Here is an 11,692-nt window from a genome sequence, read left to right as displayed (position 1 = left end):
TGCGGGGTGCGGGGTGCAGGGTTGGTTGTGCCACCTCTGCTGTCGAACTCTGATAAATACACTTCCCTAATATTTTGTTGAATAAATTGAATTGGCAACATCTCGAGTTCATATCTTAGTAATCAATGTACTTATTTACTATAACCCAAACCAGTTTTCCTAAATTTAACCAATTTTAGAATTCCTACTCACAAAAGGTATAAGGTATATAGAACAAGAAAGGATGGGAATATTTATAGTACCTATTCAGAACTGAAGTACCTACATGTATTTATGACATTTTCTCATCTACAAGAATTCAACGTGACAGATTTAAGATATATTTTAATGTAATTATACTATGTCTCTATATATACATAAATGATATTCAATGTTCGCACACATTTAAATTATCTAAACAATAGTCACACCCACAATGATAAAGCGTCGCTCGCTCCACCTTTTAGTGTCAAAAGTGTGAGAAGAATATGGGTAAACAAATCCTCCAATTTCCATCACATTTATTCAAGGCAGCCACCACAGTGACGTCACGCCTCCCCCTCTATCAGATAGAGAGGAACATGTAATTTCTTTGTAGGTAGTGTGAAGCGACACACCTTATTTACTTTGAAGGGTTGTGTTGATAATGAAATTCATTCAACCCTAGACCAATGCCTCGATATAACAGGTAAACAAACATATTGCTATTACTAATACAAGCATTGAAAACAGTTTAGTTGTTTTAGTCTTAAGACCAAAATATTACTAGCGATGTCAATTGGCTATTTTGTACCAAGACTTTATATTTATAAATGTATTTTTACATTACATATTACATTGGTCTTTGCTTTAAAAAAATAAAACTAATATACGTATTTAAATAATTTGCATTAACTATTTGTAGACATTCTCTACATAGATTTGTATCCTTTGTTCTGGTGTCACATTCGTTATCGATTCCCGGCCCGAGCCAATATCCTGTACGCGTCTATATTTATTCAACATATCATATGAGCATTAGCTTGATATATAGGCTCTGATCCTTCGACGGCTGCCCAATGTCCCTGATTTATGCTAATATTATCAAAACGAGAAGAAAAAGTATAAACGTGCTGTGCTACAGGAAATTACATGATATTTTTATTCTAACTTTTATTTCATCGAAACATTTAAAACCAGATAGGTTTATCAATAAATACTTATTTAGTTGTGTATACCAAATTTGCTTGCGACATGTGTCTTTAAATTGCTGCTAGTTACCTATCTTGTAGTACTACCAATGAGTTTCATCAAAATTCGTAACGTTATTAAAATTTGTAATAATCGCAAAAATATATAAAATTAATGTTAAAACTGAACCGAAGATTCCCGATGTAGAGATATTTAATATCGGAGAAACTATAACTGAAGTTCTTTAACAAAACAACACTAACATTCCGAGGAGTTTTCTAATCGCGTCCGCGCGGAGTGGGAAAACATCATATTTCACTGTAGCCGGGGTGTCGGGGACCGGCGGATAGCGGGGGACTGTCGGGGGAGGGGAAGTCGGGTGGCGGAGATGAGTTTTTTACGCATTATTGCTACACACGGAACCAAAATTGAACCTCCCTTACGGCCCGGTCTAATAAATTCTAATTTCGATTATTTTTAGTTGGCTACTCTCAGTTATGTTGCTAGATTAAACTACATATTAATTAAACAGATGGATAGAAGAATATCGTAGTAAAATCCTTTGTTCCGCTTTACAAAAACTCAGGAACCCATTCTTTTTAAAAGATAAATGAATAGCTTCCAAATACAATGAAACTGTACTGAAGTGCAGTTGCGCTAACTTATTGTATACAATGAAGACTACAAACTCTTAGTCAATACCATTAGGCTGTGGAGACATATTCAACTCTTTTATATCTATCAATACTTAACGATGTTAACTTTATTAGGGGATGCGTTTCTTTTCAACCAAGCATTCCCACCACTGACTCTAATCAAATCTAGCATCCAACGTGTCGTATCAATTCTTATAATTAATCAATTGATATCAAATATAATTTGAACCTCAACACTATTGACAAATACATATTCATTTGTATGTGATTATTTGTATGTAATGACTTAAAGAGAAAAATCTTTACTATTCATAATTTGTTGTACAACGCGATAGTTCGTTAAAAGCGCGAAGTTCCAACAAAACGGCAATGTTAACAAACAAATTGAAAATAGTCCTTGCGTTGGCTGCGTTTCTAATACTCAATTTCATTTCAGAGGCACGAGCCACTGATCGAAGGAAAACATTGTTCCGAACTCACCACAGATATAAAGAACGTCTAGATATAGCCCCAACATGGTGAAGATTTTAAGGATCCCATAAATACTTGTGTTTAGTAATTGTGAAAGTAAGATGGTCGAGTTTTAATAGTGTAATCTTCAAGTAAAAGTTTACATGTTAAGCACCCTTAATTTTCTCTGAGTAAGCTGAGATTCAGCCTCACTAGTAAGAAAGTTCATTGTTCAAGAGTGGAGGATTCATCTAAGGATTTTTACATACTAATAGATAAAAGCACACGTTATTGTCATTTCCATTCGACATGTTGCCATGTGCAGCGCCATTCTCTATCGTGAAGACTTGAGGTGTATTTTTATTAGAGCCCTTATGTTGAACGGCAAGTTGCTCTGTGAAATCTTTTGAGCATGTTTTTGAAAATTTACAATTATTTTATACTAGCGGTCGCCCGCGACTCTGTCTGCGCGGAATTAACAAAAAAACATAATTGTGTTCTTCCTATGTTCTATTATATATGTATGGCAAATTTCAACGAGATCCGTTCAGCTGTTCTGAAGATACCTTCAAACAAACATCCATCCATCTAAACATTCGCATTAATAATATTAGTAAGATATTAGTGAGGTGTATTTTAAACTGGCATACTATTATGGACATATTTAAATTTGTTTCAAATATTAAGATGCGGAAGTCGCTAAAACTTTTAGAACTTTACAATGAACTATAGAAGAAGATTAAGATTTTATTACATTATTTGTGAGCTTAAAACTTAATTAATTTACATAAGAACTGCAATAATAAATGATGTAATTGTTTGTATTAACAAAAGTCAACGATAAGTCGCGTAGAGAAGCGGTCAGCGCTAATATGCAACGTTAACAAGCATCCTTATGTATGCAAAGCCATGTCCGAATGTCCACCCTGCTATTACTCTTTGCTGGCGTGCTAAGTATGGAAATAGAATATATATTGAAAATATTAATGGTACACTTTTAAATCATATCGTATCAGTTTGGAAATCAGTTATTATTCATAAAGTATTACGTCGATTTCATTCGATTTCGTGACTCGTTTGTCATATTACTTTCTCAGAGAAGTTTAAAATAAATGTAAATTTTGTGTCACGAACTACCGTAAAATTCCACTTGTAGCACATGCGTTATAATAACAATTTATCTCTCTGTATTTTCAAAGAAAATGAAAATGTATTTCATTCAATTCTTTCGATAGTTGAAATCAATAGTTAAACTATAGTGTTGTTCTATTAACATTATCAACAAGTCGTTTTCCATAGTTTCCTAGTAGCGTCGGTTGGGAAACATAAAGGGGAATGTCCACTGTCCGGCGCGACGTTGATGTATCTTGTCGGATCAACCGGCGGGCGCGCGTCTGTCCGCTACCTAATCTCCATACATTATTGTCGTGGATATTGTTCAAATAAATGGTGCTTGAGAGTAACTTTCATCAGAACAGGGGAACATTGTTGTTGTTACGAAATTGCATGCTATAGAATGCGAGCACAAATATAATGTCTAACTTTGAATGTTTCTAAACTCCTTGGCTATGAAATAATAATATCGTATCAAGAATTTCAAATTAATTTTTCTATTGTATAAACAAAAACGAACTTTGGCTTAGTACATAGACACGCGACTTTCATTCATTTGAGGATTAAAAGCTTTACTTTACGATGAGCTTTTAATTTTGTGCGTACTTAAAATCTCAGAGGTCATATTCTTGACGGTCTTTACAGACTAAAGTTTAATCGAATTCGTAAAGTTAATAAAAACACATAAATATAATTTATATCAGAATTAAAAATATTGATAAATTCCTGTAAATAATTGTTGAAGAAGCAATATTATTTACGTTTGTATCTTTTATAACTCTGTTGGAATAAAACTGTTCTTATAACTATGGTTAACAAACGAATAACCCCTTCCATCGCTACCCTTGTAGCGAGCTTAGTATATAAGGTAAGAAACGGAGTAAATTACAACGACCGAGACGTCTTAAGCCATTTTAGTTTTAGCATAATGAATAATGTCATGAGGTAATTAATATTTATTTACAAGTTCTAAATAATTGACTGTCGACTATGTTTTTTATGTGAATTTATTGTTTATACATAATTTATTTATATACCTAGTTGATATACCTCTTGTAGGAAAATTCATTAATGAAAAATATGAGATTTACTATAACAATGCTATTTAAATTACTTTAAGGTATAAAGTGTACTTGGAGCTACTAGTATCAAGAATTTTTTGTCAGACTAAAAGTCTGAGTGTCAAAGATAAGACCGGCCGAGCGAACTATTAACAGCGTCTGGTGAATATGAAGCCGAATTCTCCGACAGCGGCCATTTAATGAATATTTGATCCTTGCAACTGGTCATATGCGACCGGTCCGCTAAAAGCAATTGTTACATTGTGTCAGTGCATCGGAAGATGAAAACAAAGATAGTATATTTAAAAAAATATATTTAACATCTCGTTAGCTACATAAATTATAAATAAAATTTAAAGTATTATTAATTGTTTTTAATAAATGTCCTTTCTGATGGATGGAGGGATGTTAGAAGGAATCTCTAGAACCGTTAAACGGATCTCTTTGAGATTTGGAATAGATGTAGGAGACTATCTGAAAGAACACAAAGGCTGTTTGTTTTATTAATTCGATGATAATATAATTTGCCGTCGCAGTACAATCTTTGTTCATATTTTTACCACATATTCCATGGCAATTTCGTTATCTAATCACGTTCTGAAAATAAACAACATGACAAATTGCGTACAGTCCAATTTTTTATTAATTATTTATGAAAATACCTTTTTTTCCATAATTACTAAAATAACACACCTCAATAAACAACATTGTATAATCCGATTGACCTAAAAGAAGCCTAATCCAATATTTGCTGAGTAAAGAAAAGCAAAAAAAAATTTAGCCCCAATTAGCGTGCGACCCGACTCTAAGAGAAAAACGAAATTGCTACGTAAAAAGTCGTAACTCAATTACTCCGATGAACCGCCGTCGCAATAAGGCGTTCGTTAGCGCAGACCGGAGTTGGAGCATGCGCCGTGACCCGAGGTCGATAATGAGAGAGACCTCTCGCTCTGGAGCCTCAGCATCACACATCCTCACAGTTTAACGTTTACGTATTTACATACGCCCCCACATATGCATATGCGTCCTTTAACTGTGACGTATGTGTAGCACACAGACCAACTCTGCTACAGAGTGAACAATTATCAAATCAAACATAAATACTTCATCAGAAGGTAACACTTTTTTATTGTGTGTTTATGTTGCAATATTTTATTTAATTACATAATATTGTTTATACACTATGTTTCTTAAATTATATCTCAGGTGTACGTACATACATGTGTAATTTTTAACAACCCATTTATTCTCGTTTATCATAGCATCTCATTATAATGTGTAAACAGTCAGATGACTTGTCCAATAAGTTCTTGTAAGAATAAACTATTGTGAAAATCTTAAAAAACAGACTGGTTTTCTCTGTAGGTAGCATACTCTATGCAACAATACTCACACATTTGCCAGCGCGCCGTAGCAATGTTATTCGCACACCGACACACCTAGGTGTAGTGAGGACTCGGAATTTGTTTAATGGCGTTCTTACATTGACATTAGTTTGTCGAAAGAAATTTATGTGAGTTGAATGTTATAGTTGAATAAGGGGTTAAGTTTATACAAGGCCATTGTGGAGATTCCGAATGCTTGTCTAGGCGATTTTGGCAAGAAATTCTTATTCGCAAATGTATGTGACATTATAAACCGTCAATAAATTTGGTTATAACTACGTTTCAATTTTACTTCTTAAGCTACTACTTACCTCTTAAAATCGTATATATAAACTTTTAACATTTCACTGTATAGGGAGGCAACCTTAACAGCGGTTGAACTGTTGAAGATTCCACTTTATTCTAGATAACGTGGGTTTTGGTATACTAGACGATGACGATTTTTTAAGTATTTTGTGTTAATAAGCTTGAATGCTTCGCCTATTTTTATTAAGTAATCTTACACAACCTATGTTATTTATAATGAAATTTTAAAATACAATGTAACTAAATAACATCGTAAATATTACGAGTATAAGTAGAGAAAGAGATCTTGTTATATACAAGTCCAGATAGTTCTAGGAAACCATAATTCTCATCGGTCTCACGTCGCAATATAATTAAAATCACGACCGTCCCGCGGTCCACTCGCTGTGGAAGAAAGTGCCCTCTCCTCCCCAACCCAACCTCCTACAGGAAGGAGGGGACAGGGAGAAAAGGGGGACACTCGGGAAAGGCGATTCACATTAATATTCCCCACTTTTATCTCTATATGCAAACTGGCAGCTGGAAGTCGGTCCGCTCATTGTGGCCGGTCCGATTCCTCCTTCAGAAGTTTTCATCGTGAATGATTGCGCTGTTTCACTGGCGGCGCAATGAGAAACTTTTTGTTGAGTCGACAAGTCGCCCCGCAAGAAACTTCGTCTCGGAAATTATACTTAATTCTTATTCGTTTTTCAGTAATTCTTGAGAGTGATAAATTACATTTGGATGTCGGGATTCGGACAAATGGACTTACTTTAAGTTTTCTAATGAATCTGCTACGTCATTAAATGGTATAATAAAAACGAGTTTTCTCATCAAGATTTTTTAAATTCAGTTATAAAACCCGGGTAAAAAATAGTAGTAGTCGATATTAGAATATATGGCATAACCGTGGGTTTTTGAGAACATCTCTATATTTTGACGTTAAATCGTATTGTTATTTCTGTTTTTCTTAAGCTGACGAAATGTTTAATACGTATTGATAGATAGATTTTGGTATCAGAAACTCATGGTAAGTAAACACTGTTGATTTCTTAGTCCGTAATTAGTAATTCTTCATTTAGTCACATATGGTACAAGGATTGAGATACCAATCGTGTGAATTTAAAATGACAAAGCTCGCATACGTGAAACATAATGATATATTTTATTAGGTTGTTTTTTCTATTGTTAACTTTGTTAAGTAGATCTCTTCATTTAATATCCCTGTTTTACAACCTAACTAGAATTTCGTCGGCCGTGGCTTGATGTTTTCTAATTGAAGTTCATAGAAACGGTTTTCCACGTACCGGGACATAAAGATAGATGCAGATAATAAAACATTGTTGTCAAAATATATACCAAAAATTGGGTAAAAAGGACATTTCATTATAAGGTTTTTTTTTTTTAATTAACTATAAATTGATTCTTTGATAATAAAAGAAAGAAAAGTATGTTTCTCCGGTACATAAATAAAAATTATGGATTTTTCTTTGGCTTTTTCTAATACGCCCACAATTTTATAGGTCTCTTTTCACTTATTAACAAACAAACAAACGTACAAAAGACAACATAATGAGTATGAATTTTAATATATCTTAATAGACATAAGTATTTTTTATGATAAAAATATTTGCATATTTCTCTTTATTAAAAATCTGATATTCACTAAAACTAATCCAACCCTAAACCCAATAACTCCCTGAAGGAGGCATTATGCTAAGTAAATTTGCTCAACATCGGAGAATTAATCTAAATTCTAATATATTTCATGGACACTCCATAGCTTTTAGGTTATATTTGCTGCCTATTTACTTTGGGATCGATTCTCAAAAAGATAGAAATAATTTTACATAATTTATTTCCCATATTATATGTAGGTATATTCGTGTATAAATATTATTAATTAACTATAGAAAAACGGGTCTGCTTTATTGTCTTTACAATTAATTATCTACTTTAAAAGAGATAGCAGTCTGTCTCTACCTATCTCGAATGATATAAAACAGCAATTATATATAAACTAAAGCAACAAATTCAAGCTTACATTCAGAAAGTACATAAAATTATATCTCGCGACATCGTAACAAGACTTGAGAGTCGTCGAGCGTTTTTCTTAATTAAATCATTTTTATCTGTGGAATTAATGTGGCTGAATGCCGGATGCCATTGGTCATCCCGGCGAGAGGAAGAGACCCAGTTCTAATTACAAACAATCAAGCTCCCGGATTGGTGGGTTCGGAACCCCCCGGCTGTTTGTTCTCGTCTGTAGGCGGGGCTTTCCCGCTCTTTTAATTAGTGTAAGGAGTAAATTGCTCGAGAGAGAGCACCGGTGCTAGTTTACAGCGCCATCTCTTATTGGATGCTGGAACTATCAGGGGGTTTGGGGAGGTGATGCGGGAGGATAGTGTTACGTAGTTAATACAAGGAAAACACGTAGCGCGAGGGAAATGGCTCGGCTGACGTTACTATGCTTGATGGTTCGCTCGTAAACTAATCCCATCGCAATTCGGAGACGCTTTACATATATCACGCTTTTCCTAATTATTTAAAAAGTACTGGTTTGAAAGTAATTTAACAAAATACATAGTAGGTAATAAGTGAACATATAATTACATTAAAATTTTTGGGATTAGTATAAATGAATACAAAATTACTTTCGGTTCGGTTTTACTAAATTCTATCTTCTTCTGGACTCGCTTTCTGTCAGCCATATGGATTTCCTTCTTATAGAATAACGTATTTAAATTTATAAACTTTCGTATTTCAAACTTTTTTTATATGTCAAATAGTTGAATTGCAGAAAAGTATAGTTTTCGTAATAAAAACCGTTTATTACTTTATTAAGTGGTAGCCACTTAAAATACCTACTTAAAAATTACACAAATCCGTTGATAAATAATTCGCGACTGTATTAATTAATCGAAAATACATAAAAGATAAGAAACTCTTAAACCACTTTTGGTATATCATTCGGCGTGTTTTCTTTTTTATTGCACCCACAATCCCCCCAAACCCCCTCCTCCACGACGCAGCATTTCCAAGCCATTTAATATTAATGTGCATTTTCGTGGAGAGGAGAGATTCGTAAAGCTCCAGTCTGGGACTACACCGGTGCGGGGAAGTTGGGCTGGAATGGACAACGGCTTAAATTTTAATTGTGTCTGCCCTTTCGCTGAGGCTGTTGGGTTTATGATTCCTTTGAGAGTATTTGAGGAAAGTTTTTCGAGTAACGAACGCATTATGTGACAAACATAAGTATTTTCCCTAGTCGCTAGTCTGTTACCTTAGAATATAGGGAATACAAACGAGTTACAGAAAATGTTACGACATTATTTGGTTAACAAAATTTATCGTTATTGACAAAATATTAAAATAACAAATGTTGCTAAACAGAACACAAAACTTTTTAAAAACAGTTTTTTTCCTACTACCTAAAGACAAATGTGCAATACTGGCATAAAAGTTTTTTTTTTAAATTTCATTATAATAAACGGGTTAAAAACTGTTTATTCGATCTCCAGCTAAGTTGTTCATTCTTCCCCACGATGCAGTCCCGAAGGCTCTATCCGGTTTTACATTGGATTTATTATTTGTAGTCAAAAGTAGTTCCGCGGGTTAACTGTAGTTCGAAAGATTCCCGATAGATATAACGCGACAGATTCTAAATACATTAGTCTAATGTCGCGCCCTCTAGTAGGGAAGGGGTGAGACTATTAAAAATTCCTCGGGCGGTTTGCAACTTTGTGTATTTGTCAGATATCTCAGACGTTGTACGTTTATTAGAATTGTCTACTTTAGGCATGTCATGACTGGAATGGTAAATAACATTTCATAAGAAAGAATTATTTATCTATTGTTAAATTTAGTATTGTGTCTATTTAGGTTGGGACTCGACTCGAGCAGACTCGAGGTCATTAACCTCTTTACCAAGACTCATCTCTTCGTTGTCATATACAAAAAAATTATGCTAATTATATTACAAAATTAAAATTATAAAAGATCCTGAAATTATTGAAAATTAAATAATAAATTATAATCTTAGTTACTGATCGAATTTATAAAAGTCAATACGACAATGGTTTCGTACATACAAAAGGAAAATTGTAAGTTAGTCGGTGTTCCGATACACCCTGTGATCTGAGCCACCTCGGGAGCTGGGAGGGTGTGACAATGCCCCGGATGGCGACTCGTAATTCCTATTTTACAAATGGTCTACGATTTATACGACACCTCCGTGATTATTCGCCGCTCCACCATAAATTACGAGAGTTTGGCCGTAAGAGGATTTTGTTTTTAGGATTTATAACCGTAATTTTGTAATTTCACTGTATATCTTGATGAGGGATTTCATGAAATAATCTTTTGCATCATTAGAGTACTTAGAAAGGAGGCTATAATTACAAAATAATCCACCGAATCCGAAAAAAAGAAACAAATGAATAGTTACAAAAAAATACAAATTTCTACATAGCGACTGGGATAGCTTATAAAATATGTTCTTTATATTGCAGTTTGAGATTAACGTCTTAAATAAACGCTAATTTGCAGTAAACATATAAATATTCAACTTTATTTTGTTATTCCTACTTTCAGTTTTACCAATAACGGCCATCAATATAGTAAACGATCGCAGATAACATAACTGCTCGTACAAGACGCGTCCGTCACGGCGACTGGTCGTTTAATTTATAGCTCCAAGTGTTAATTACAATAATGAATGGGTAACATTACGTGACGATTGACTTTATCTGTCGCATCAATTTGTTTATGTTAACAGGCGCTTATGTTAATCGAAGGAAGTTCGGACCAATGAGTACGGAATGCAGATCGTCAGTATTGCTTGATTTAGGATTTTCTTCTTCGAAATGTACGCATCGGAATTTGATTCTATTAACTGTTCTAATGGTGAATACGAGCTGGTTACAAATTATACGACTTTGATGCAGCATATTTAGATCGAGCATCTTATTATTCTTGCAAGTGAATCGATTCTCTGAGGTAACGTGTCCAATATGCTAATGACATTGGAATAGACATGTTTAAATAGCATTAATCAAACTAAGAACAGTGATACATAATAATAAAAAATCATAGTTTTTTCCTTAACTCAGTTTTAGCTGTTTGTGGTCAACAAAAGAGTGACTGGTATCACAACGTGACTGTAAATTACTCCTCAAATTGAAGGTGAATCATTGTCTCACACAGACTCTTACAAAAAACCACTTGCTTTTTACCATTAAATATGACTGTTATCTTACTAATATTATAAATGCGAATGTTTGGATCGATTCTCCAGATGATCGGATTCTCCAGAACGGCTGCATGGATCTCGTTAAAAATTGGCAGAGATGTAAAATATAGTCTGCAAGAACATATAGACTGCTAATTAGGCTTTTCTTAAATTCCACGCCGACGGATATACGAGCGACAGATAGTAAAAAAAATCAAGATACACTAGAATCCATTCTCAGTACGTAAATCAAAATAGTGGTAGATTAATTCAATTACAATGTAACAAAGAATTTTCCGCCATATGTTTACTTGTTTTTTTTGTTTAACTAAGCGACTGTGACGATCACAAACAGATATTATC

This window comes from Papilio xuthus, unplaced genomic scaffold, assembly GCF_000836235.2.
Source record: "Papilio xuthus unplaced genomic scaffold, Pxut_1.1 DF826945.1, whole genome shotgun sequence".
In the NCBI taxonomy this organism is placed as follows: domain Eukaryota; kingdom Metazoa; phylum Arthropoda; class Insecta; order Lepidoptera; family Papilionidae; genus Papilio; species Papilio xuthus.
The sequence above is the reverse complement of the archived record's forward strand: the minus strand, read 5'-3'. Positions refer to the sequence as shown.